Genomic DNA, 27282 nt, shown 5'->3' on the forward strand with positions numbered 1-27282 from the left:
CCAAGCATGATGTCCTTCCCCACGGACTGATCCTTCCTAACAACATGTCCAAAGTATTTGAAACGCAGTCTCATCATCCTTGCTTCCAAGGAGCATTCTGGTTGTACTTCTTCCAAGACATATTTGTTCATCCTTTTCGCAGTCCACGGTATATTCAATATTCTTCGCCAACACCACAATTCAAAGGCATCAATTCTTCTCCTGTCTTCACTACTCATTGTCCAGCTTTTGCATGGATATGAGGAGACTGAAAACACTATGGCTTGTATCAGGCACACCTTAGTCCTCAAGGTGACATCTTTGCTTTTTAACACTTTAAAGAGATCTTTTGTAGCCAATTTGCCCAGTGCAATGTGTCTTTTGATATTTAGGATACCATGTCTTAAAATATAGAAAATGAGGAGAGCCAAAGCCAATTCAGAGAAAAAATTAACTTACCAAAAGCCAACTCACTGAATGATTAGGAGGGCATGTCATCCACATTAAGCTGCCAGTGGCAGAGAAAATTCACTACAGCTTTGAGTCATAAGAGTGTAATGCAAGTGTAAATAAAATTGAGCTGCTTCTCATGTGGTCATCTCTACATAGCAGGCTCAACGCAGGGGTTGATGAATTTTTCAATGGCTAACAAACCTCCTGAACAACACTGAAGAGGTAAGCAACGTTTACTAAGGACAACAGCAGAGATAGGTGAAGGAAGAGTGAGCAATTTCTCTCCCGCTCCATTGCACATGGATAAGAATACTTGAAGCATACATAGTATTATTGACACAGCCATTACTCCATGAAATGCAAAGTGATGATTAAGCAAAATTTGCAAGAACATATGTATATTAATAACATAGTAAAACTGATAAATTCTATGTGTTTTATTAACAACATAACAGAATTTATTTATGCTTCTTCTTTCAGAGGATATTCTCACTTTTATAGAAGTAGAATGGACACCTAAAGAGAATAAAACCCAAGACTCTTCCTAAAATAAAATTTAATTGTGAAAAGATTAAATTAGTTCATTTACTTGTCCTTATAAATGGTAATGTTTTAAGAACTTTAAGTGGTTCATTTCATTGATTGCATGCTTGTTAAATTCTTTTATGAATACCAGAACAAAGAAAGATCATGGCACTAATTGCTTTATTTTCCTGAAAACGTGATTTGGGAGGTGGTATCAAAGTCTACATGTGCCTATAATAGTGTGTTGTGCATATAAAAATTATAATTCTTATATATCTCATGAGACCAAACAAAAGTAGGGAATTGTTAGTGTTTTATTTGTCTCAATAGCTCTTTTCAGTCTTATCATCCACATTCTGCAAATAGTACCATTTGCTCCAGAAATGCTTTTCTAGCTGCCCACAGAATGAGCCTGGTGCAACACCTCTCTGCCTTTGCACCTGGCTGTCTTATATTTGGAAACCCCTTCCTGCTTCTCTCCATATTTCAATACTAAGATCAAGTCTCACCTTTTCCATAAAGCCTCCCCGGAGACCCTTTGTCAACAATTCTTATCCTTTAATGTATAGAAAGGGAAGGGAGAATAAGAATGCATATTTTAAATGCTGAGCTACTTCCCAGAGATTCTGATTCATCTGCTTCTTAATACCCCCGATGAGTCTGAAGTGGAAACAGGTGGTCCACAAGCCATGGTGACCTTGCCCTCTGATTAGTCCTCAAGGTGACATCTTTGCTTTTTAACACTTTATTAAAAGTGCCCTCTGATTAACCCTTATAAACATTCACTCGATTAAATGTCATTCCATCCGGGTCTATATAAATTTATCCCCAGATGGACTGTCTTTGCTTTTAATCTTCTAGGATATAGAAATTTCACAATAAACATAAGTTGATGTTGATCAATCCTCAACATGATGTTGATACTCCTTCTGAATCTTTGCCAAATGCAGGACCCTCAGATGTCACCATATTTGACAGAAAGCTTCAGGTTCTGAAGAGGCTTTCAACATACACAATATTCCTCACGGCCTAAGCATGGTCTACTCTCTGCTGCAGGTCATTGTATTGTATTACACTGCAGACAATGTAGAAAGGAGCCAGATCACACTGCTAGAGAAGGCCGAGGACAGATTTAATGATAATGACATTAAGTTGGCTAAAAGATTGTGTCCAGTTGATTCCCTAATGGTTGAACACACACACAAAGTATCACATTTTCCAGAAAAGGTGATTTAATTAAACATGACAAACAGATCCCTAATCAGAATGGCAATTAGGCTGGAGTGGGATGTGGAGGTATGTCCCATCTCTGGAGGAGCAGAAACTAATTAGAGCTGGAAGAAAATGTGCAAATCCATCCGTATTCACACGCAGCAGTCCTTCTGCTATAGAGGAAAAAGATTGTCTCCTGCTATCCCAGGCTAGCTCCCCCCCAGGTACTCTGGACCCATTCCTGACTTTGACTTCTGGGACTTTGCTTCATCAATAATGCCTTTGTTCATTCTTTTTAAAAACTAAGAGGATTTTCCTCTAATAATAAAAGGATACACAGGCTCTTTTTCCTCTATACATGATCCAGCAGCCTTCTTCCACCCAACATGGGAATGGAGATGGGCAGCCAGACATGGAGAAACCCTGGGGAAGCTGAGCTAAAAAATGGGTCCTAGAGACACCAAATGCATCCTGAATTAAGCCAAGCTGTACTTTTCAGTTTAAATAATCTGATGCATTTCTTCTTAAACCTACGAATTCACTGCTGAAAGATTAAGAAAAAAGAAAAAATACAAAGGTAAAAGATGCATAATCCCACCATCCAAAGATAATGTTAGAATGTCTTTACAGTATTTGTTCTATACCTGTATATATTACAGGTTTTACAAAATGATTTTCTATAATGAATCTTGTGAAACAATCATTTCAAATTTGGCAACATATCATAAATATTATCTCATCGATATATGTTCTTTTACCAATTTATTTTTGATGACTACATAGTATTCCATTAAGTGGATGATCATAAGCAGTTTCATATTGTTGAACTTAACCTTGTTTCAAATTTTTCACTATTCTAAACAACTGTTATGGAATAACATATCTAAATATTTCCTTAAGACAAATTCTTAAAGCTAACATTCCTGGTTTAAGAAAGGTGCCTTTTTAAAAGGCTTTTCACATACTTTATCTCTCCCTTAATTTCTTCTTGATGTCCCACAGGGACAGTAAGTTCTACTATAATGCTTGTTTTGAAAACACTAACTTCTCCCAACATGGTCGATACATTAGGGAACAATTTAAGCATAACACAAAACTCACATTTGCTAAAGCACAATTTCCTCTGCAAGAAACACTAAGGAGAATGCCAAAAACTGTGCCCCACTCAAAAGAGCCATGTAGGAATACACAAAACATACATGTGGCACTCAACTTGAACCTCTACCAGCTACCCCATTTCACTGCATGTGTTATGAGCCACACCCATTCACATCTCTTGTTACAACTTTCCTTCCGATTACAGATATCCCTCCTTCCACTTCACAATAACTCACAAGCTGCAGTCTCCAATGCCCACTTCCACAAGCAAAACTTCAGGTCTTTTTCAAGGTAAAGTACCATGTTTAGTGCAAATTTTATGTCTTTCTTAACCATTTAACATTTGCATAACTATGCTATTGTTTTATCAGGTTTCTATCCTTTTTTTCAAATTGTGGTGTTGGAAAGAATATTCAATATACCATAGACTCCCAGAAGGATGAACAAATCCGCCCTGGAGGAAGTACAGCCAGAAAGCTCCTTAGAAGTGAGGATAGAAAGATTTCCTCTTGCTTACTTTGGACAGGTAGTGTAGTGATTAAGGGCTACGGCTACTAACCAAAAGGTCAGCATTTTGAATTCACCAGGCACTCCTTGGAAACCCTATAGTGCAGTTCTACTCTGTCCTATCGGGTCACTATGAGTCAGAATAGACTTGACGGCAATGGGTTTGTTCTTTTTTTTATTTGGACACGTCATCAGGAAAGATCAATTGCTAGAAAAGGATGTCATGGTTGGTAAAGTAGAGGACCAGTGAAAACAAGAAAAACCTTCCATGAGATGAATTGACACAATGACTGTAACAATGAGCTCAAACATACCAAAGATCGTGAAGATGGCACAGAACCAGGCAATGTTTCATTCCGTTACACATAATGTCTCCATGAGTCAGAACCAACTCAATAGTAAGAACAACAAATTCTGTTTGCAAATATAAATCACTAATAAATTTTTTAAGTGTTGTGCCCCTAACCTCAAGGAACCCTGATGGCACAACCGTTAAGCACTCAACTGCTAACTGAAAGGCTGGCATTTTGAACATATCCAGCCTTCACAGGAAAAAGACCTGGCAATCTTCTTCTGTAAAGATTACAGCCAAGAAAATCCTATGGGACATTCTACTCTGTCACATGGGGTTACTATGAGTCAGAATTGACTCAACAGCACTCAACAACACCACCACCTAACTTCATTTTCCTCTAAGCTCTGTGGTTTTTAATTGCACAATTTTGCATAGCACAGTGATTTTTAGAAACACATATGTCACATTATAACAGAATGGACTGTACCTAAAACTCAATATATCTAAAACAAATGATTCAGGAGGTGGGGCCAAGATGCTGGAGTAGTCCAATGCTGCTGGTGGTCCTTCATATAATAAAGACCCAAGAAAACAAATGAATCAATTGTATATGACAATCTAGGAGCCATGAACATCATAGGCAAAGTTAAGGAATTGGACTGAGTGACAGGAGAGAGAGATGGTTCAGAAGCAGCAAGGAGTTGCCAGACTTGACCCAGCAGGAACTGACACCTGCAGGCCAGACTGGCTGGCTTGCATGGTGAGGCAAGCAGTGGTGTTCTGGATGCGTTTTCCACATAGGAAGAGATTAAGCGGTGGAGAGTCTACTCAAGCCTCAGAACCAGTGAAAAGTGGCACTCATTTGGCAAAAGATAAGTGCAGGCTTCTAACCTACAAAGCAGATCAAAAAACACCCCATTTGGGAAGAAACTTTCAACCATTTACCTGCTCTCTCCCAGCTCTGCACCAGGTCCTGGGCCAGCTTCAGTGATTGCAGTTTCCCCTGGGCTGGAAGTAGGACCCATTACATGCCCTGAGCCATTCTCATGGCCTTAGAGAGAGAAGAAATTAACAAACAGGACAAAATAATCTGTCAGCTCTCCTAAGCTGGGAACTCAGGGCAGGCACAGCTCCATTGCCTAGGCACAGGCATAAGGGGTCCATGGATTTTGAATGCCTTTCATTCTTGCATAGACTTCTGTGGGCCCATTTCAACAGCATAGGCCCTCATTAACACAGTACAACAAGGTGTATACCTGAAGCCTAACTTCACTGTATCAGCTATATGGTGGAGTGGCAAGTTCATGATATTTGATACTGCTCTGCCCATTAAGCAGTGTCCTCACCTACCCACATCAGGGGCCTGAGGACTGGTGGCTCCATCCACGCCACCTAGGCACCTACGACAGGGGTTCAAGAAAAAGTGTGCCTCTCAGTCCTTACAGCCAAAAACACTGGATAACCATAGTCTGGCTATAAAACCTACCCACCTACACACTTCAGGGACCAGGGATACACTTTCCTCCCAGACACTCAGGGGCAGCCACCTGCCTTGCTCAGCACATGACCCTCTACTGCAGCCAGATGCCTGTGCCTACTCCAGTCACCCCTGCCTGTCTAGGATTGTAGGTGAGAACCTGCACCACACACACACTTGCTACCTGGAAATATGAGCTGAATTCATACAAGAAAAATAAATGGACTCCTGGGCTCCCATACCTAGTAACAGATCTAACTACCTGGTGACAGGACACTAGAGCTTCAACAGCACCAATAATCAAACTAGCTCACACAAGCAGCCTATTTGGGCATATCAAAACAAAACAAGAAGCTAGGACACAGTAAGCAAACATAAAATAAATAAATATGATAACTTACTGATGGCTCAGAGAAAACAGTCAATATCAAAACACATAAAGAGGCAGAACATGATGGCTTCAGCAAGCTCCCAAAACAAAGACTCAAGAAACCTTCCAAATGAAAAGAGCTTCCTGGGATTATTAGAGATAGAATACAAAAGATTAATACACAGAACTCTTCAAGAGATCAGGAAGATCAGACAAAATGCAGAACAAGCCAAGGGACACAAAGACAAAGCAATAGAGGAACTTAAGAAAATTATAGAAGAACATAATGACAAATTTAACAGGCTGCAAGAATCCATAGAGAGACACCAAACAGAAATCCAGAAGATTAACAATAAAGTTTCAGAATTAGACAACTCAATAGAAAGTCATAGGAGCAGAACTGAGGCAATGTAAGTCAAAATTAATGAGACTGAAGATAAAGCACTTGACACCAACTTATTTGAGGAAAAATAAGATAAAAGAATTTTAAATACTGGAAAACACCCTAAGAATTATGTGGAACTCTATCAAGAGGAATAACCTATGAGTGAATTGTAGTACCAGAATGGGGCGGGGGTGGGGGTGGATAACAAAAATACAGAGAGAATTGTTGAAGATTTGTTGGCAGAAAATTTCCCTGACATTGTGAAAGATCAGAAGATATCTATCCAAGAAGCTTATCAAACCCCACACAAGGCAGATCCCAAAAGAAAGTCACCAAGACATATTATAATCAAACTTGCCAAAACCAAAGATAAAGAGAGAATTTTGAGAGCCATTAGGGATAAATGAAAAGTCATCTACAAAAGAGAGTCAATAAGACTAAACTCAGACTACTCAGCTGAAACCATTCAGGCAAGAAGGCAATGGGATGACATATATAAAGCCTTGAAGGAAAAAAATTGCCAGCCAAGAATTATATATCCAGCAAAACTCTCTCTCAAATATGATGGTGAAATTAGGGCATTTCCAGATAAACAGAAGTTTAGGTAATTTGTAAAAACCAAACTAAAATTACAAGAAATGCTAAAGAAAGTCCTCCAGTTAAAAAAATCAATAACATCAGACAACAACCCAAGACTAGAACACAATACAGAGCAAACAGATACCATCCCAGACAGGGAAATCACAAAATAAATCAAAGCTAAAAAACTGAAAATACAGAAACAGAGACATCAACATGTAAAAGATAAAACCATTAAAACAAAAAAGAGAGACTAAAAAATGTAGTCATAGATCTTTAATACGGAGAGGAAGTCAAGGCAATATAAAGAAATAAAAGTTAGGTTTAAACTTAGAAAAATAGGGGTAAATATTAAGGTAACCCACAAAGGAAACTAACAATCCTACACATCAAAATAAAAAAAGAAAAACATAAAGAATCAGCAACTACAAAAGCAACAACAATGAAAAAATCAAAAGAAAAATGACTCAGCACAGAAATTTAAGTGGAACAAAGAAACCATCAACAATGCACAAAAAAAAGACATCAAAATGACAGCACTAAACTCATTAAAAAAAAAAAAACTCATACCTATCGATAATTACACTGAATATAAATAGACTAAATGCACCAATGAAGAGATAGAGAATGGCATAATAGATTTAAAGAAACACAATCCATCTATATGCTGCCTATAAGAGACCCACTTTAGACCTAAGGACACAAACAAACAAAACATCAAAGGATGGAAAAAAATATGCCAGGCAAACAACAATCATAAAAGAGCAAGAGTGGCAATATTAATCGCTAACAAAATAAACTTTAAAGCAAAATCCACCACAAAGGATAAAGGACATTGTGTAATGATTAAAGGGTCAGTACAGTTGGAGAATATAACCATAATAAATACTTACGCACCCAACAACAGGACTCCAAAATACGTAAAACAAATTCTATAGATTTGGAAAGAGAGATAGCTCCACAATAATAGTAGCAGGCTTCAACACACCACTTTTGGTGAAGGACAGAACATCCAGAAAGAAGCTCGATAAAGACTCAGAAGATCTAAATTCCACAATCAACCAACTTGACCTCATAGACATATACAGAACACTACTCCAAACAACAGCCAAGTATACTTTCTTTTCTAACACACACGGAACATTCTCAAGGATAGACCATATATCAGGCCATAAAGCAAGCTTTAACAGAATCCAGAGCGTCGAAATATTACAAAGCATCTTTTCTGACCATAAACCCATAAAAGTTGAAATCAATAACAGAAAAAGCAAGGAAAAAAAAATCAAATACACATAAACTGAACAACGCCTTACTCAAAAACTACTGGGTTATAGAAGAAATTAAGGACAGAATAAAGAAATTCACAGAAATCAAGTAAGAATGAAAACACATCCTACCAGAACCTTTGACACACAGCAAAAGCAGTGCTCAGAGGTCAGTTTATAGCAATAAATGCACAAATCCAAAAGAATAAAGGGCCAAAATCAAAACATTAACCCTATAACTCAAACAAATAGAGAGCAGCAAAAGAAGCCCTTGGGTGCCAGAAGAAAGCAAATAATAAAAATTAGAGCAGAATTAAATGAAATAGAAAGACAATTGAAAGAGTTAGCAAGACCAAAAGCTGGTTCCTTGAAAAAATCAAAAAAATCCATAAACCATTGGCCAAACTGAAAAAAGGAAAAACAGGAGAGGAAACATATAACCCAAAATAAGAAATGAGATGGGGAACATCATAACATACCCAAATGAAATTAAAAGAATCACAACAGAATACAATGAAAAATTGTACTCTAACAAATTTTAAAACCTAGCAGAAATAGACAAATTTCTACAAATACACTACCTACCTAAGCTAACACAAACAGAGGTACCCAAAAAACCCAGTGCCCAGTGCCATTGAGTCGTTTCCTACTCCTAGAAACAGAGGTATAACAACCAAATAAACCTATTTAAAAAAAAAAGAAGAAGAAGAAGAGATTGAGGAGGTAATTTAAAAACTCCCAACAACAATAAAAAAAAAAAAGCCCTAGCCCAGATGGCTTCACTGGAGAATTCTACCAAACTTTCAGAAAAGAGTTAACACCACTACTACTGAAGGTATTTCAGAGCAGAGAAAATGATGGAATACTCCCAAACTCATTCTATGAAGCCAGCAAAACCCTGATAACAAAACCAGGTAAAGACAGCATAAAAAAAGAAAATTACAGACCAGTAACTCTCATGAACATAGATGCAAAAATCCTCAAAAAAATTCTAGCCAATAGAATTCAACAACATATAAAAAAAAAAATTCACCAGGACAAAGTGGGATTCACACGAGGTATGCAGGGATGGTTCAACATTAGAAAAACAATTATATAATCCATTATATAAGTAAAACAAAAGACAAGAACCACATGATCTCATCAATTGATCCAGAAAAGCATTTGGCAAAGTCCAAAACCCATTCATGGTAAAAACTCCCAGCAAAATAGGAATAGAAGGAAAATTCCTCAACATAATAAAGGCATTTATACAAAGCCAACAGCCAACATCATCCTAAATGGAGAGAGACTGAAATCATTCCCCCTGAGAATAGGAGCCAGACAAGGATGACCTTTATCACCACTCTTATTCAACATTGTGCTGAAGGTCCTAGCCAGAGCAACTGGGCAAGAAAAATAAAGCACATCCACACTGGTAAGGAAGAAGTAAAAGTATCTCTATTTGCAAACGATATGATCTTGTACACAGAAAAACCCAAAGAATCCACAAGAAAACTACTGGAATTAAGAGTTCAGCAGAGTATCAGGATACAAGATAAACGTACAAATTCAGTTGGATTCCTCTACACCAACAAAGAGAACATCGAAGAGGTAATCACCAAATCAATACCATTTACAGTAGCCCTCAAGAAGATAAAATATTTAGGAATAAATCTTACCAGGGACATAAAAGACCTATACAAAGAAAACTACAAGACACTACTGCACAAAACCAAAAGAGACCTACATAAATGGAGAAACATACCTTGCTTATGGATAGGAAGACTCAACCTTGTGAAAATGTCTACTCCACCCAAAGCAATCTACAGATACAATGCAATCCCAATCCAAATTCCATTGGTATTTTTTAATGAGATGGAGAAAGAAATCACCAACTTCATGTGGAAAGGGAAGAGGCCCTGGATAAGTAGAGCATTACTGAAGAACAAAGTGGGAGGCCTCACACTACCTAATTTTAGAACATATTATACCGCCACAGTAGTCAAAACAGCCTGGTACTGGTACAACAGACACACAGACCAATGGAACAGAATTGAGGATCCAGATGTAAATTGACAAAAACACAAAGACCATTAATTGGGGAAAAGGCAGTGTCTTTAACAAATGGTGCTGGCATAACAGGATATCCACCTGCAAAAAAAATGAAACAAGACTCATAACCACACCATGCACAAAAACTAACTCAAAATGGATCAAAGATCTAAATACAAAATCTAAAATGATAAAGATCATGGAAGAAAAAATAGGAACTATGCTAGGAGCCCTAATGCATAGCATAAATAGAATACAAAGCATTGCTAACAATGCCAAACACCAGGAGACAAACTAGATAACCAGGAGCTCCTAAAAATCAAACACTTATGCTCATCAAAAGAGTAAAAAGATTACCTACAGACTGGGAAAAAAAAATTTGGCTACGACAAATCTGATCAGGGTCTAATCTCTAAAATCTACAAGATACTGCAAAACCTCAACAACAAAAAGACAACTCAATTAAAAAATGGGCTAAGGATATGAACAGACACTTCACCAAAAAAAAACATTCAGATGCTTAACAGATACATGAGGAAATGCTCATGATCATTAGACATTAGAGAAATGCAAGTCAAAACTACAATGAGAAACCGTCTCAACACAAGGCTAGCCTTAATCCAAAAAAACACAAAATTGTAAATGTTGGAGAGGTTGTGGAGAGACTGGAACACTTAGACACTGCTGGTGGGAATGTAAAATAGTAAACCACTTTGGAAATCAATTTGGCACTTCCTTAAAAAGCTAGAAATAGAACTACCATATGATCCAGCAATCCCACTCCTTAGAATATATACTAGAGAAATAAGAGCCCTCACAGGAATAGATATATGCACACACATGTTCCTTGCAGCGCTGTTCACAGTAGCAAAAAGATAGAAACAAATGAGATGCCTACCGATGGACGAATGGATAAACAAATTATGGTATATTCACACAATGGAATACTATGCAAAGATAAAGAACAACAACGAGTTCACGAAACATCTCATAACATGGTTGAATCTGGAAGGCATTATGCTGAGTGAAATTAGTCGCAAAAGGACAAATATTGTATGAGACCATTATTATAAGATCAAGAAAAGATTTAAACACAGAAGAAAACATTCTTTGATGGTTATGAGGGTTATGAGGGAGGAACAGAGAGGGGTATTCACTAACTAGATAGTAAATAAGAATTATCCTAGGTGAAGGGAAGGACAACACAGAATACAGGGGAAGTCAGCACAACTGGACTAAACCAAAAGCGAAGAAGTTTCCTGAACACAACCAAATACTTTGAGGGACAGAGTAGCAGGGGTAGGGGTCTGGGGACCATGGTTTCAGGGGATAACTAGGTCAACTGGCATAACAAAGTTTATTAAGAAAATGTTCTGCATCCCATTTTAGTGAGTGGTATCTGCAGCTTAAAAGCTAGCAAGTAGCCATCTAAGATACATCAATTGGCCCCAACCCACTCAGAGCAAAGAAGAATGAAGAACACCAAAGACACAAGAAAAAATATGACTCCAAGAGCCAGAAAGGGCCACACAAACCATAGACTCCATCAGCCTGAGACCAGAGGAACAAGACTGTGCCAGGCTACCACCAATGACTGCCCTGACAGGGAACACAACAGACCGCCCCTGACGGAGCAGGAGAAGAGTGGGGTGCAGAACTCAAATACTAGTGAAAAGACCAGACTTAATGGTCTGAGACTGGAGAACCCCTGAGGACATGGCCCCCAGACTCTCTGTTAGCCCACAACTAAAACCATTCCCGAAGACAACTCCTCAGACAAAGATTAGACTGGACTATAAGACATGAAATGATACTCGTGAAGAGAGTGCTTCGTATCTCAAGCAGATACATGAGACTAAACGGGCAGCTCCTGTTCAGAGGCAAGACAAGAAGGCAAAAAGGTTCAGGAGCTGTTTGATTGGACTTGGAAAGTATGGGGAGGGGAGGAAAGGAGGAGTGTGCTGTCACATTATAGGGAGAGCAACTAGGGTCACATAACAATGTGTATATAAATTTCTGTATGAGAAACTAACTTGAACTGTAAACTTTCACTTAAGGTACAATTTAAAAATAAATAAATGATTCATAATCATTCTACAAACCCTCCCATTTCCCATGTCACCTCAGAAAATGGCATCAACATCTATTCTGTTGCCAAGTGAGAAACATGGGCATCACCTTCTTATTCCGTGATAGTTAATAAGAACAACCAGTTCCCTTTACTGTGTACTTACTATGTGACAGGCAGAGTCCTGAGTATTATTCCACTTGATTTGCCATGAAATCATGGAAATTCTATTTCCAAACTGCTGACTACATCATGATAAATGAAGAAAAAATAGAAGTTGTCAAGAATTTCATTTTATTTGGATCCACAATCAACACCCACAGAAGGAGCAGTCAAGAAATCAAAAGGCATACTGCATTGAATAAATTTGCTCCCAAAGACCTCTTTAACGTGTTGGAAAGCAAAAATGTCAGCTTGAAGACTAAGGTGAGCCTGACCCAAGCCAGGGTGTTTTCAATCACCTCCCATGCATGTGAAAGCTGGACGATGAATAAGGAAGACCTAAGAAGTATTGACGCCTTTGAATTGTGGTATTGGCAAAGAATACTGACTATACCATAGACTGCTAAAAGAACGAATAAATCTGTCTTAGAAGCTGTATGCCCAGAATGCTCCGTAGAAGCAAAGATGGGGTGGCTTCCTCTCACATACTTTGAACATGTTATCAGGAGGGCACAGTCCCTGGAGAAGGGCATCATGCTTTGTAAAGTAGAGGGTCAGTGAAAAAGAGGCAGACCCTCAGTAAGATGGATTGAGACAGTGGCTGCAACAACGGGCTTAATTATCACAATGATTGTGAGGATGGTGCAGGACTGGACAGTGTTTCATTCTGTTGTACATATGGTCGCTATGAGTCAGAATTGACTCAACAGCACCTAACAACAACATTACATCCATTTCACGTTTTCTATTCCCACTTCCTCAGTTTTGGCAGGTTCTCATTAACAACTACATAGACTACTGGAATATCCTCCAACAGATACCAAATTCTCTCTGCTCTAATGCTTTGATTATGCTGTTTCATCTGCATGGAATGACCTTCCTCTTTTTATTACATGATGGATTTCTGCTGCGGTCTGAAGTAGTAGCTCAAATGTAAGCACCTTTGGGAACTCTTCCCTGACTTTCCCCAAATCAATCTAAATAAAACACATTTAAAATGCATGGCCAGGTTTTATCTATATGGCTAGTTCTTTAACTGGTTCTTCTTAAATGTAAATACCGACCATGAACCCCAACTCTCAATAAATGCTAGGATTTGGACAAAACTCTGCATTTAAGCACATCGACTCCTTCAGCTCCTACCTTTCCTCCCACCCAAAAGAACCATCATTCTGAATTTCAAGCTCATCATTCTGCTTTCCTTTTTATATTATTTTATTGCGTCTGTATGTATTTCTAATAATCATTTATTTTATTTGACTATTTTTCACATCAAAAAAAGCATCATGCTGTATGTGATTATCTAGAATGTTTTTACTTAAGATTGTATTTTAAGGTTCATTGAATTGTTTAATGCCAATATAATTCATTTGTTTTGTCTGCCGTTTATGTACATCATGTGAAGCTTGTTAATTGGGTAGTTCAGGTCTTCTATACTCTTGCTGACTTTTTTGTTTGCTGTTGTTGTTTCGTGTCTTTATCAATCAATAATCAAGACAGAGGAAGATTAAAATCTCCCGTGATGATGGTGGATTTATCATTTCTCCCTGAAGTTTGATCAATTTTTGCATCATATTCTTTGAGAAAATTGCATTGTGCTTAAATTGTTGTATCTCCCTGGTGAATGACTCTTTCATCATTATGTTGCTATTTATATATTAGTTATGATAAAATGTTTTGATGTTATAGAATCTATTGTTATTTAAAGTCAATATTAATATAACTACACCAGTATTCTTTGGTTAGTCTTTTCCTAATATGTCTTTTTTAATTTATTCTTTTACTTTCAACCCGTGCATCTTAGTATATGCTTTAAGTATAGCTCTTGCCAACAAAATGTATCTGGATTTTACTTTGTCTTTTATATTCTTAGATATGGCTTATAATATTCCTAGGTACAGGATTTTTCTTATTTTCTCTTTGGCACCCCATAAGCTATTTCAATGTGAGATCTTTTATCTTTTTTTTTTTTTTTGAAATAGGTATATGTTTACATGCCATTATAAGAAATAATACAGAGAGATTTTGTATTCTTTGCCAAGTTTCACATAATGGTAATATTTTACAACAAAACTATACTACAATATCATAATCAGGATATTGACATTGATAAAATATACACATTTTATTCAGATCTCCCCAGTTTTTCTTGTACTCATGCAGAAACACATTGCCCAATAAGCAAGGTAAGCACAGGTTTACTTGTGCTTACTTCCTAATCTGAGTGACCAATTTCACACAGGCTTCACCACTACAGATTGGTCACTACAGATTAGAAAGTAAGCACAAGTAAGCCCATGCTTACCTCACTCACTGGGTAATCCTGTCAGGAATTGTAAATTTGAAAGGAGGCTTTGATTCTGTAGGATAGTGCTATCGGATTAGGAGAAAGAGATGCCAGCCATACCTAGAAAAAGAATCTTCGATGTGGTGAGGAAATGTGAAATTTTTCATTACAGATGATCTGGTAAGCAAGGCAAGCACCATGCTTACCTTGCCTATTGGGTAAGCTGCCCTTGTTAGTGCATTAAGTACATGTGCATACATTAAGTTCTGTGCAATTTCATCACCTGTGTAGGTTTGTGTATTCACCGCCACGGTCAAGATTAACAGTTCCAAGGCCGCAAGAATGTAAGGTAAGTACCACCCATGAACCCAAGAATATCTCATGTTGCCCTTTTGTAATGACACCCACCTCCCTCCCACTCCTGCTACCATCACCGTCATAAATTCAGGCAGTCACTAATCTGTCCTCCATTTCTAAAATTATCTCATTTAAAAAATATTGTAAATGGACTTACAGAGTATTAATATTTTGACATTGGATATTTTGCTCAGCTGAATTCCCTGGAGATTCATCCAAGTTGTGTGTATCAAGAGTTTATTCCTTTAAAATACTCATGTTTACCAGCCATTGTTGTTGTTATGTGCCATCAAGTTGGTTCTGGCTCATAGTGACGCTATGTACCATAGAACAAAACACTGCCCAGACCTGTGCCATCCTTACAATCATTGTTATGCTTGAGCTCATTATTGCAACCACTGTGTCAATCCATCTCGTTGAGGGTCTTCCTCTTTTCCACTGACCCTGTACTTTACCAAGCATTATGTCCTTCTCCAGGGACTGAGCCCTCCTGGCAACATATCCAAGGTACGTGAGATGCAATCTCGCCGTCCTTGCTTCTAAGAAGCATTCTGGCTGTGCTTCTTCCAAGACTGATTTGTTCATCTTTTGGCAGTCCATGGTATATTCAATATTCTTCACCAACACCACAATTCAAAGGCATCAATTCTCTTGAATTCGGTCTTCCTTATTCATTGTCCAGCCTTCACATGCATATGATGTGACTGAAAATACCATGGCTTCGGTCAGGCACACCTTAGTCCTCAAGGTGAAATCTTTGCTTTTCAAAACTTTAAAGAGGTCCTTTGTAGCAGATTTGCCCAATGCAAAGCGTCTTTTGATTTCTTGACTGCTGCTTCCATGGCTGTTGATTGTGGACCCAACTAAAATGAAATCCTTGACAATTCAGTCTTTTCTCCATTTATCATGATGTTGCTCATTGGACCAATTGTGAGGATATTTGTTTTCTTTATGTTGAGGTGTAATTCATACTGAAGGCTGGGGTCTTTGATCTTCATTAGTAAGTGCTTCAAGTCCTCTTCACTTTCAGCAAGCAAGGTTGTGTCATCTGCATAACGCAGGTTGTTAATGAGTCTTCCTCCAATCTTGATGCCGCGTTCTTCTTCATATAGTCCAGCTTCTCGTATTATTTGCTCAGCATACAGATTGAATAGGTATGGTGAAAGGATACAACCCTGACACACACCTTTCCTGACTTTAAACCACACAGCATCCCCTTGTTCTGTCTGAACAACTGCCTCTTGATCTATGTACAGGTTCCTCATGAGCACAGTTAAGTGTTCTGGAATTCCCATTCTTCACAATGTTATCTATAATTTGTTATGATCCACACAGTCGAATACCTTTGCATAACGAATAAAACACAGGTAGACATTCTTCTGGTGTTCTCTGCTTTCAGCCAGGATCCAGGATTGATATCCGTGGTTCCACGTCCTCTTCTGAAACCGGCCTGAATTTCTGGCAGTTCCCTGTCGATATACTACTGCAGCCACTTTTGAATGATCTTCAGCAAAATTTTGCTTGCGTGTGATATTAATGATATTGTTCTATAGTTTCCACATTTGGTTGGATCACCTTTCTTGGGAATAGGCATAAATATGGCTCTCTTCCAGTCAGCTGGACAGGCAGCTGTCTTCCATATTTTTTGGCATAGACAAGTAAGCACTTCCAGTGCTGCATCCGTTTGTTGAAACATCTCAGTTGATATTCCATCAAATCCTGGAGCCTTATTTTTTGCCAGTCTTCAGTGCAGCTTGGACTTCTTCCTTCAGTACCATCACTTCCTGATCATATGCTACCTCTTGAAATAGGTGAACATCGACTAATTTTTTTGGTATAATGATTCTGTATATTCCTTCCATCTTCTTTTGATGCTTCCTGAGTCGTTTACTACTTTCCCCATAGAATCCTTCACTATTGCAACTCAAGGCTTGAATTTTTTCTTCAGCTTTTTCAGCTTGGGAAATGCCGAGCATGTTCTTCCCTTTTGGTTTTCTATCTCCAGCTCTTTAGCACATGTCGTTATAATACTTTCGTCTTCTCAAGCCACCCTTTGAAATCTTCTGTTCACTTCTTTTATTTCATCATTTCTTCCTTTTGCTTTAGCAGCTCGACGTTCGAGAGCAAGTTTCAGAGTCTCCTCTGACATCCATCTTGGTCTTTTCTTTCTTTCCTGTCTTTTCAATGACCTCTTGCTTTCTTCATGTATGATGTCCTTGATGTCATGCCACAACTCATCTGGCCTTCACTCATTAATGTTCAAAGCATCAAATCTATTCTTGAGATGGCCTCTAAATTCAGGTGGGATATGCTCAATGTTATACTTTGGTTTGTGGACTTGCTCTGATTTTCTTCAGTTTCAACTTGAACTTGCATTATGAGCAATTGATGGTCTGTTCCACAGTCAGCCCATGGCCTTGTTCTGACTGATGATATTGAGCTTTTCCATTGTCTTTTTCACACACAGATGTAGTCGGCTAGCCATTAAAGAAATGCAAATCAAAACTACAATGGCATACCATCTCATCCCAACGTTACTGGCACTAACCAAAAAAACAAAATAGTTAACATTGGAGAGGCTGTGGGGAGCTTGGAACTTTTATACACTCCTGGTGGGAATGTAAAATGGTACAATAATTTTGGAAAACAATATGGTGCTTCCTTAAAAAGCTAGAAATAAAAATACCATATGATCCAGCAATCCCACTACTAGGAATGTATCCTAGAGAAATAAGAGCCATCACACAAATACACATATGTGTACCCATGTTCATTGTGGCATTATTCACGATAGCTAAAAAAGGAAACAACCTAAGTGTCCATCAACAGATGAATGGATAAACAAACTATGGTACATATGTACAACTGAATACTACGCAACAATAAAGAACAATGATGTATCTGTGAAACATCTCACAACATGGATGAATCTGGAGGGCTTTATGCTGAGTGAAATAAGTCAATCACAAATGGACAAATGCTATATGAGACCACTGTTACAAAAACTCATGAAAATGTTTAAAAACAGAAAGAAACAATTTTTAATGGTTACTAGGAAGGGGAGGGGTGAGGAGGGAAAAAAATAAAATGAGAGTGTGAGGTAGGAAAAAAAAAAAGAGTTTATTCCTTTATATCACTGAGTAGTATTCCACGATAGGAGCCCTGGTGGTGCAGTTGTTAAGCACTCAGCTGCTACCTGAAAGATCAGCAGTTCAAACCCACCAGCTGCTCCATGGGAGAAAGATGGGGCAGTCCGCTTCAGTAAAGATTTACAGCCATGGAAACCCTATGGGGCAGCTTTACTTTGTCCTACAGGGTCAGTATGAGTAGGAATCAACTCAATGGCAGCATGTTTTATTCCATGATATGGATGTACCACAGTTTGTTTAACCTTTCACTCAGTGAAGACTGTCTGAGCTGATTCCAGTTTTAGTCTATTACAAATGCTGCTTGAACAATTGTGCATAGGTTTTTGTGTGAACATAAGTTTTCATTTTTCTGGGATAACACCCAGGAATGCGATTGCTGTGACACATGGTAGTTGCACATTTAGTTTTTTAAGAAACTGCCAAATTGTTTTCCAGAGTGGTTGTACGATTTTACATTTCAACCACGAATACATGAGCTATATAGTCTCACTTTATCCTTGCCAGAATTTGGTATTGTCACTATTTTATATTTTAGCCCTTCTAATACCTGTGTAGATATTTCATTATGACTTCAATTTGCATTTTCTCAATGGTTAATAATATTCAACATTTTTTCACATGCTTATTTGAATATCCTGTATATTCTCTTCGGTGGATTGTCTATTTATGCCATTCACCCATTTTTAAATTGAATTGTTTGGGGTTTTTATGCTGAGTTTTAAGGTTTCTTTATAAAGTCTAGATACCAGTCCTTTGTGAGATATGTAGTTTGCAAATATTTTCTCCCAGTTTGTAGCTTGTCTTTTCATTCTTTTTCCAGGCTTTTTCACAGAGCAAACATTCTTAATTTCAATGAGGCCTAATTTAGCATTTTTTACTTTTATAAATTATACTTTTGGTGTCAAGTCTAATAACTCTTAGCCCTATATCCTGAAAATTCTTGCATTTATTTTCCTAAAAGTTTTACAGTTTTACATTTCAGTCTATGATCCACAAGTTCAGGTGAGTTAATTTTTGTATAAGATGTGAGGTTTAGTAGGTCAAGGTTTATTTTTTTGCTTCTAGATGTCCAAATGCTCCAGCACCATTTGTTGAAGAGGTTGTTATTTCTCTACTGAATTGATTTTGCATCTTTGTCAAAAATCAGTTGGGTACATTTGTGGAGTCTATTTCTACGTACTCTTTGTGTTCCATCAATCTATATGTCCATTTTTCTGCCAATATCACACTGTCTTAATATTGAATATTTCCTTTCTTTTACCTAAAAAAATCTATTATTTCTTGAAATATTTCTTCCCCTACATTTTCATTTCTTTTTCTTTCAGGGACTCCTATTATTCATATATTATCCCTGTTTCTTTTATCTTCAGTTTCCCTTAGCTCCTGAAATTAAGAATGTCTGCTCTGTGAGAAACCCTGGAAAGAGAATGAGAAGACAAGTTACAAATTGGGAGAAAATATTTGCAAAATACATATCTCACGAAGGACTGGTATTTAGACTTTATAAAGAATTCTTAAAACTTAGCATAAAAACCCCAAGCAATCCAATTTAGAAATTGGGCAAATGGCATAAATAGACAATCCACTGAAGAGAATATACAGGATATTCAAATAAGCATATGAAAAAATGTTGACTATTATTAACCATTGGGAAAATGCAAATTAAAGTAATAATGAAATATCTACACATGGCTAAAATATAAAATAGTGACAATACCAAATTCTGGCAAGGATAAAGTGAGACTATATGGCTCATGAAACTCCCATTTAGTTTGTTCTTAAGCAGTCCTGGTAGCACAGTGGTTAAAATCCTCAGCAACTAACCAAAAGGTCAGCAGTTTGAACCCACTCAGCGGTTTGAACCCATCTTGCTCCATAGGAGAAAGATGTGGCAGTCTGCTTCTAAAAAGACTTACAGGCTTGGAAACTCTATAGGGCAGTTCTACTCTGTCCCACAGGGTCACTATGAGCCTGAATCAACTCGATGGCAATGGGTTTGAGTTTCTTTGTTCTCTCTGATTCCAAGAGATTTCTGCAAACTAGCCCTTCAATTCACTAATTCACTCCTTCTCTGAATCCATTTTCTTTATATTTATTGTGAGGTTTTTTAAACTCATATTTTAAAAACATAAGATATCTGATTGGCTATTTTTGTGATTTCTTTTTCTTATTTCATACTTTTAATATCTTCCCTGATCTCTTTTTAGGTTAATTTGGAATTCATTGTCATTTGTTTTGTTTTGTTTTTTCCTGATACTTCTGTTTCTGACGGACTATGTAATTCAGTCTGTTGCTTTTCTTTTGAAGTAGTCATGTTTCTCAAATTTCTTAATATTGGCCCGACCGTGGTGTTATCAGATACACTGCCGGGCTATGAACACAGAAGAAGGTCCAACCCCACCCATGTCATCCCAAAAAAAACTCAGCAATAAGGGGAGAAGATGTAGAGCCCTTGGCAACAGATTGCCACTGTCCATCCTCCTTACCCCACAAAACAACTTCTCAAGTCTGGGCTTTAAATTTTGCCCCCCAGCGAGTGACAATATTAGGCGAAATCACTCCTTTAATTTTAATTTGCCAGTCACAACTTCCCAATATCATCTAGTGAATTTTAAACACAATGTGAATATGGGGTAGGCATTTTTTGGATCGCTACTCTATGAGCTGTAGGTTTAGAAGGATGAACAGACTCATTGTGAAATGTAAGACTTCATCTTACAGACAAGTGAACCTAACTCCCCAGAACAGGCAACTGTCAATTCCATGGGAATTCCAGAGGAAAGGCAAGGAGAAACAGAGCTTATAATTCTGAAGGTTTCTGGAAGATACCACTAGAAACAGAGAATGAATGGTGAGAATCTTAGAGAAAAATGGCATTGCTTACTCTCCTTGTTTCTTCTGCATTAATTCTCGTATCCTTAGGTGATAGCAGGGGGCTTAGCAAACAATTAGGGAGGCAGGTGCCATGTGCAATGAAGTGGCCAATGACTGTTTTCCAAATTGTGGGCACAAACATGTCCGGCTGTTCCTTTTCCTGCCCATTTCTGATTAGCACTCTTGAGAATGGGCTCTTGTCTTTCTACAAATAATTCCACCATTCAGGATACTTCACCTCTTCAAACCAAATCCTAACAACTTTCAAAGATATTCAGTAATAACAACTAATAATAAATTTAAAATTGATACTAAGAATTATAGAAAGCCTTTATTAAGGCAGGAACTATGATAAATATTTATATGGATAAATTACTCACAATATCTCTGTCAGGTAGGTATTGTTATAATCTCCATTTTGTTGACAAGGGACAAGGCTTATAAGGATTAGAAATTTGCCAAAGGTTCATGTAAAAAAAAAAAAAACCCCATCGTCATTGAGTTGATATCGACTCATAGCAACCCTAACAGATAGAGTAGAACTGTCCCATAGGGTGTCCAAGGAGTGCCTGGTGAATTCGAATGGCCGACCTTTTAGTTAGCAGTCATGGCTCTTAACCACTGCGCCACCAGGGTTTACAAAGGTTCATATAACTAGTAAGAAATAAAACTGTGATTCAAATTCAAGCAGCCATTGTAAAGTCTGGCCTCTGAAAGTTCTTCCTACTTTTCCTGAACACCCAAAACAGAAGTGACTGTGCCACACATTTCAGCATTTGTTTATGTTTAACAGAGTATTTAATTTATTTACTTTTATTATACTATAATAATCCCAGGCTTCTCTAATGAGATTATTAGAATTATAGAAGACAGAGGCTGAGCCACAGGCATTTGTTTGTTTGTCTGTCCTGGAGCGTTAACCAAATAGTAGCTTCTGAATGCATATTTGTTGAAACTTGGTCAAATAAAATAAAAATTAGGAAAATCATGGTATGCAGAGGAGAAGATAAACTCATCTTTGGATCAGTAACATTGAAGCAGGAGCTAAACAACGATCCACCAGTGGCCACTCACATCTGTGCAATACCATGTGTCTTTAGAGTAAGTTTTCACACCCACGATCTCGTTTGCAAACCAAAACAACGTTATAAGATAGTCCAAACAATAATCAGTATTCACATGTTAAAATTTAGAATGCCAGGGCTCAGAGAAGTTATTGGCCAAGTACATGCATCTAACAATTACTACTATGAGAGTAGTGGATTGTACAAACATTTGGAGCCTAAAAGAATTGAATTCAGACCCATACATGGCCATTTATGTTTCCAACAACATGGAAAAAGACCCTTGAACTCTGAGTTCAGTTAACACTTGGGTAAAATAGGGATAACGCCACTTATTTACTGGGTTTTTGTAAAGATAAGAAATACCTGGAAAGCAACTAACACTGCCTGGCACCTAATAGGTACACAATACATAGTAACTATTATGATAAAAAATTTATGATAGGGAGATATAATTGAGTGTAGTTGTTAAGAACATAGGCTTGGGAGCCAGAAAGACCTAGGTTTAAATCCCAGCTCTCCCATTTACCAGCCATTGGACCTTGGACAAGTTACATAACTTTTCTAAGGTTCAATATCTTCACTTAAAACAGAGATAAAACTTTCAAGCATTGCCGTTAAAGAATAGCTTCCACTGGGCTAATACTGCTGCCAAATACAATTATAAAATCTGCACAAAACATGTAAGAAATGTTTGAAGGTACTGCAGAGCAATCAATGCCAGAACATGAGGGGTTATGATTTTGCAGAGATTCTGAAAATAGGCTAATCATTGTTGTCCCCCCTCCCCCGCCTGCCCCGAGAGCATGTTCTAATGTTTAGTGCAGGTAAATAGAGCCCACGCACAAAATGACAGTTTTACTGGACTGAAGAGACAAAGGTCAGCATTCAGGACTGCCAAAGCAGCTGAGACTTAAAGGGAAAGTCTCAGAGAAAATAGAATCACACTGGACACTGGGAAGAAATTTTTCTCAAATCATTAATCACATTCTAAGCTGTATCATGGAGAGCCCTGGTGGCGCAGTGGTTTAAAAGCCTGACTGCTAACCAAAAGGTCGGCAGTTCAAATCTACCAGCCACTCCTTGGAAACCCTATGGGGCGGTTCTACACTGTCTTATGGGGTTGCTATGAGTTGGAACCGACTTGACAGCACATAACAACAACAATAAGCTGTACTATGCAGAGCAAGGCTCTAAGACACCTAGCAGGACAAAAAAAAAAAAAAAAAAGGCATGCCAACTGAAAGCCTAAAAATCTGAGCAGATATTTCAGTCACTACATGCTGAACAGATAGAATTTGGAGTTAAAGCCCCACTGAGGTTGATAGATCTTGGTAAATATCCTGAAGTACCATAAGGGCTGCATCCTAGGGATAAGAGCCACACCCTAGGAACAATGGCAAAACTGAAATAGGCTAGTCATAAGAGAGCCTAAAACCAACCTATGACAAGATCAAATTGATGCAACTACACTCTATCTGCTGGCTAGCAGAAAATCTAACTTCTTTGGAGAAAGATAACTTTGTCCAGAACCTCTATAACTTTTTACCTACAACATCCTTCATCCAAAAATAAAACTACAAAGCATGCTAAAAACAAGACAAAAAGATTAAAACAAGAGAAAAGTCCAATAGAAAGAGACCCACAGATGGTTCAGTTAGTATAGATGACAAAAACTTTAAAATAACTATTACAGATGGTTCAGACCTGGAATCTATAAAAAAAAAAAAAGAATTAGATGAAAATTTTAGAACTGAAAAACATCATAAATGGAAATGACATTTTGAATTTGAAATGTGAGTTTAATGGCAGATTAGAAATGGGAGAGCAGAGGATTAGTGAACTAGAATATAAGTCAGTAGGAAATATCCAAATTGATAACCAGAGAGAAAAGCAAGTCAAAAATATGAAAAAGAGCATAAGAGACAGGAAAGCGTAAGAGCACAAGAGAGGATGTAAAGGTCTAACATACATTAATGCAGTGCCCCAGAAGTGAACAGAAGAAAAAATGAGATAGAAGCAATATTTGAAGAAATACTGACTGAGAATTTTCTAAAGCTAGCAAAAGAGATAACTGACTTTTTAGCAGACCAATGGAAGCCAGGAGACAATATAATGACCTTTAAAGTGCTGCGTGTAAAAAATGTCACCGTAGAATTCTATATTCAGCAAAACTATACTTTAAAAGCAAAAAGGAAAAAAAGAATATTTCACACAAATAAAAGTTAAGATACTTTGCCACCAGAAGACCTGCACTAAAAGAAGTATTAAAGAAAGTTTATCAGACTGAAAGAAAGTGATTCCAGAGGGAAACATGGAACTACAGGAAGGCATGAGGAGAAACAGAACTGGTAAGTGCATGGGTTGATACAAAAATAAATATTGACTAATTTTTTTTAGAAACAAAAACAGTGTTCTTGTCTGTATTTAAAATATATGTAGAACTAAAATACATGGCAACAATAGCACAAAAGCAAGAGGGGTAAGTTGAATTAAACTGCTGCAAGGTCCTTGTATCACTTGGGATATGATAAAGGTGCTAATCTAAAATTAAAAAAAAAAAAAAAACCCAAATCCATTACCGTCAAGCCGATTCCAACTGACAGCAATCCTACAGGACAGGGTAGAACTCCCTCATAGTGTTTCCAAGGAGTGGCTGGTGGATTTGAACTGCCAACCTTTTTGTTAGCACCACCAGGGCTTCACTAATCTAAAAGAGTCTGTAAAAAAAATCCAGGATGTGTAATTTCTAGGGAAACCACTAAAGGAATAATAAAACAATGTCTAACTAAAAAGCAAATAACCCATTGAAACCCATTGCTGTCGAGTCAATTCTGACTCATAGAGACCCTATATAGGACAGAGTAGAACCTCCCCAAAGAGTTTCCAAGGAGCACCTCGTAGATTCGAACCACTGACCTTTTGCTTAGCAGCCATAGCTCTTAACTACTATGCCACCAGGGTTTCCAAAAAGCTAATAGAAGAGTACAAATGCAATAATAAAAATAACTGAGTAATCCCAAATAAGATATTTAAGGAAAAATAAAGGAACAAAACAAAAACAAAAAAAGGGTGATACAAATAGCAAGATAATATAATTAAACCCAAGTTTTTTTTTTTTTTATCATCTCAGTAACTAAATGTAAATTGACTAAATACTTAAATAAAAAGATACAGATTGTCAAACTGGATTAAAAAAAGCAAAACCTAATTATATGCTGTTTACAAGACATTCTCTTAACAAATAAGGAAACAAAAGCTTTATTTACCATTAAAATAAAGCAAAAGCTGACAAAACTAAAAGATAGAAAAATTCACAGTCTTAGGTTGGAGGTTTTAGCACATCTTCCTTGGTCACTGATAAAATAAACTGACAAAAAGAACAATAATAATATAAAATTCAACAACATAACTGCCATAATTAACGTCTGTAAAATGCTCTGTCCAACAATTGCAAAAATACACACTATTTTCAAGTTCATGTAGAATACTTACCAAAACAGACCAAATAAACAATGGAAATGATGCCTCTGAGACCCAGGATTATCTGGGCAACTGCATCTATTCTCCAGTTTGAACTGTTCCTTTGTTCAGATGCTCCCAAACCTTGGTATCTTCAGGACTCTCCTTTTTATCTGATTTATTGCAGTAGGCTCTTAGCTAGCTTCTCTGTCTACCTTTCTCTTCAATTCGGTATGTTTTCCACATGCTGATCCTAGCACATCCATGCTTAATGATGAAGAACATTTTCTTGGTGTTAAAGCTTCTCCCCCAACAGATTACTTTTTTGTTACAAGTGAAAAAATAATAAATATACAATGAAGAAATCACACAAACCTTGACAAACCAAAAAAAACAAACCTGTTGCCATCAAGTCAATTCTGACTCATAGCGGCCCTATAGGACAGAATAGAATTTCCCCATAGGGTTTCCAAGGAGCACCTGGTAGATTCTAACTGCCGACCTTTCAGTTAGCACCCATAGCTCTTAACCACTACGCCAACATGGTTTCCAACACCTTGATAAAAAAAACCTTGATAGGTGATCAAAATTAACTTCACCAACAAGTGGCAGATGGACATTGTGTGCCTCTGGGTGTGGTACCTTGGGAGACACAATAACCCTTATGGAGTATTCCTGCCAGGAATGCATAGCCTGACTCTAATCATGAGGTAACATCAGATAGACCCAAAATAATAAGCATTCTTTTACAAAGGAGGAGGGACTATATTCTTCAAAAAAGTTAATGTTGTAAAAGATAAAGAAAAGCTGAGGAGCTGTTCCAGATTAAAGGAGACTGTGAAGACATGACAATATGATATGTGATCAGAGATTGGATCCTCCACTGGAGGGGAAATATGCTCTAAAGGACATTATTGGATCAATTGACAAACTTGGAATACGAGCTATAGATAAACATATCAATGTTAAATTTCCAGAAGTTAATAACTCTACTGTAGCTCTGTAAGAGAAAATCTCTATCCATAGAAAATACGCAATGAAGTACTTCAGGGTAAAATCACATGATGGATCTAACTTATTCTCAAATAGTTCAGGGGGAAAAAATGTATATATAGAGAGAGAAAGAGAGATGACAGGGCATACAGAGAAAGAGTAATAAAGCAAATAAGAAAACGTTAATAATTAATAAATCTGTAAAAATGTATAGTAAAAAGTCTGCACTGTTGCATCTTTTCTGTAAATTTAAAATTATTATCAAATAAAATATTTTATAATAAAGGAGATTTAAATACATAGATAAAACTTCATGGCTCTCTATAACCTAATTGTGCTTCTTTCAATTTACCTGAGCATGAGAATTAACTAAAAAAAAAAAAACTAAAGACTTGCTAAAATGCAGATTTCTGGGCCCAACCCCCATGAGCCCCAGAGATTCTGATTCCACAGGTCTGTTTAACAAGCTGTCCATGTAGTTTTGTGGTTCGAGACATATTAGCCTAGCGTGCCCTACAAGTGGGATGTTGTTGATTTTAGGGAATACACAATTTGAGATTAAATTGCATTCACTCACACCATGAGAAAGTTATTTCCTTTTCAGTACCACTTTTAATCTTTCTTCTAATTCAAGAAAAGAATCTCTATTTGGCTAGCACTCTTAATACATGCTCATCTGCCTCATAA

This window comes from Loxodonta africana, chromosome 2 (assembly GCF_030014295.1).
Source record: "Loxodonta africana isolate mLoxAfr1 chromosome 2, mLoxAfr1.hap2, whole genome shotgun sequence".
Taxonomy (NCBI): Eukaryota; Metazoa; Chordata; class Mammalia; order Proboscidea; family Elephantidae; genus Loxodonta; species Loxodonta africana.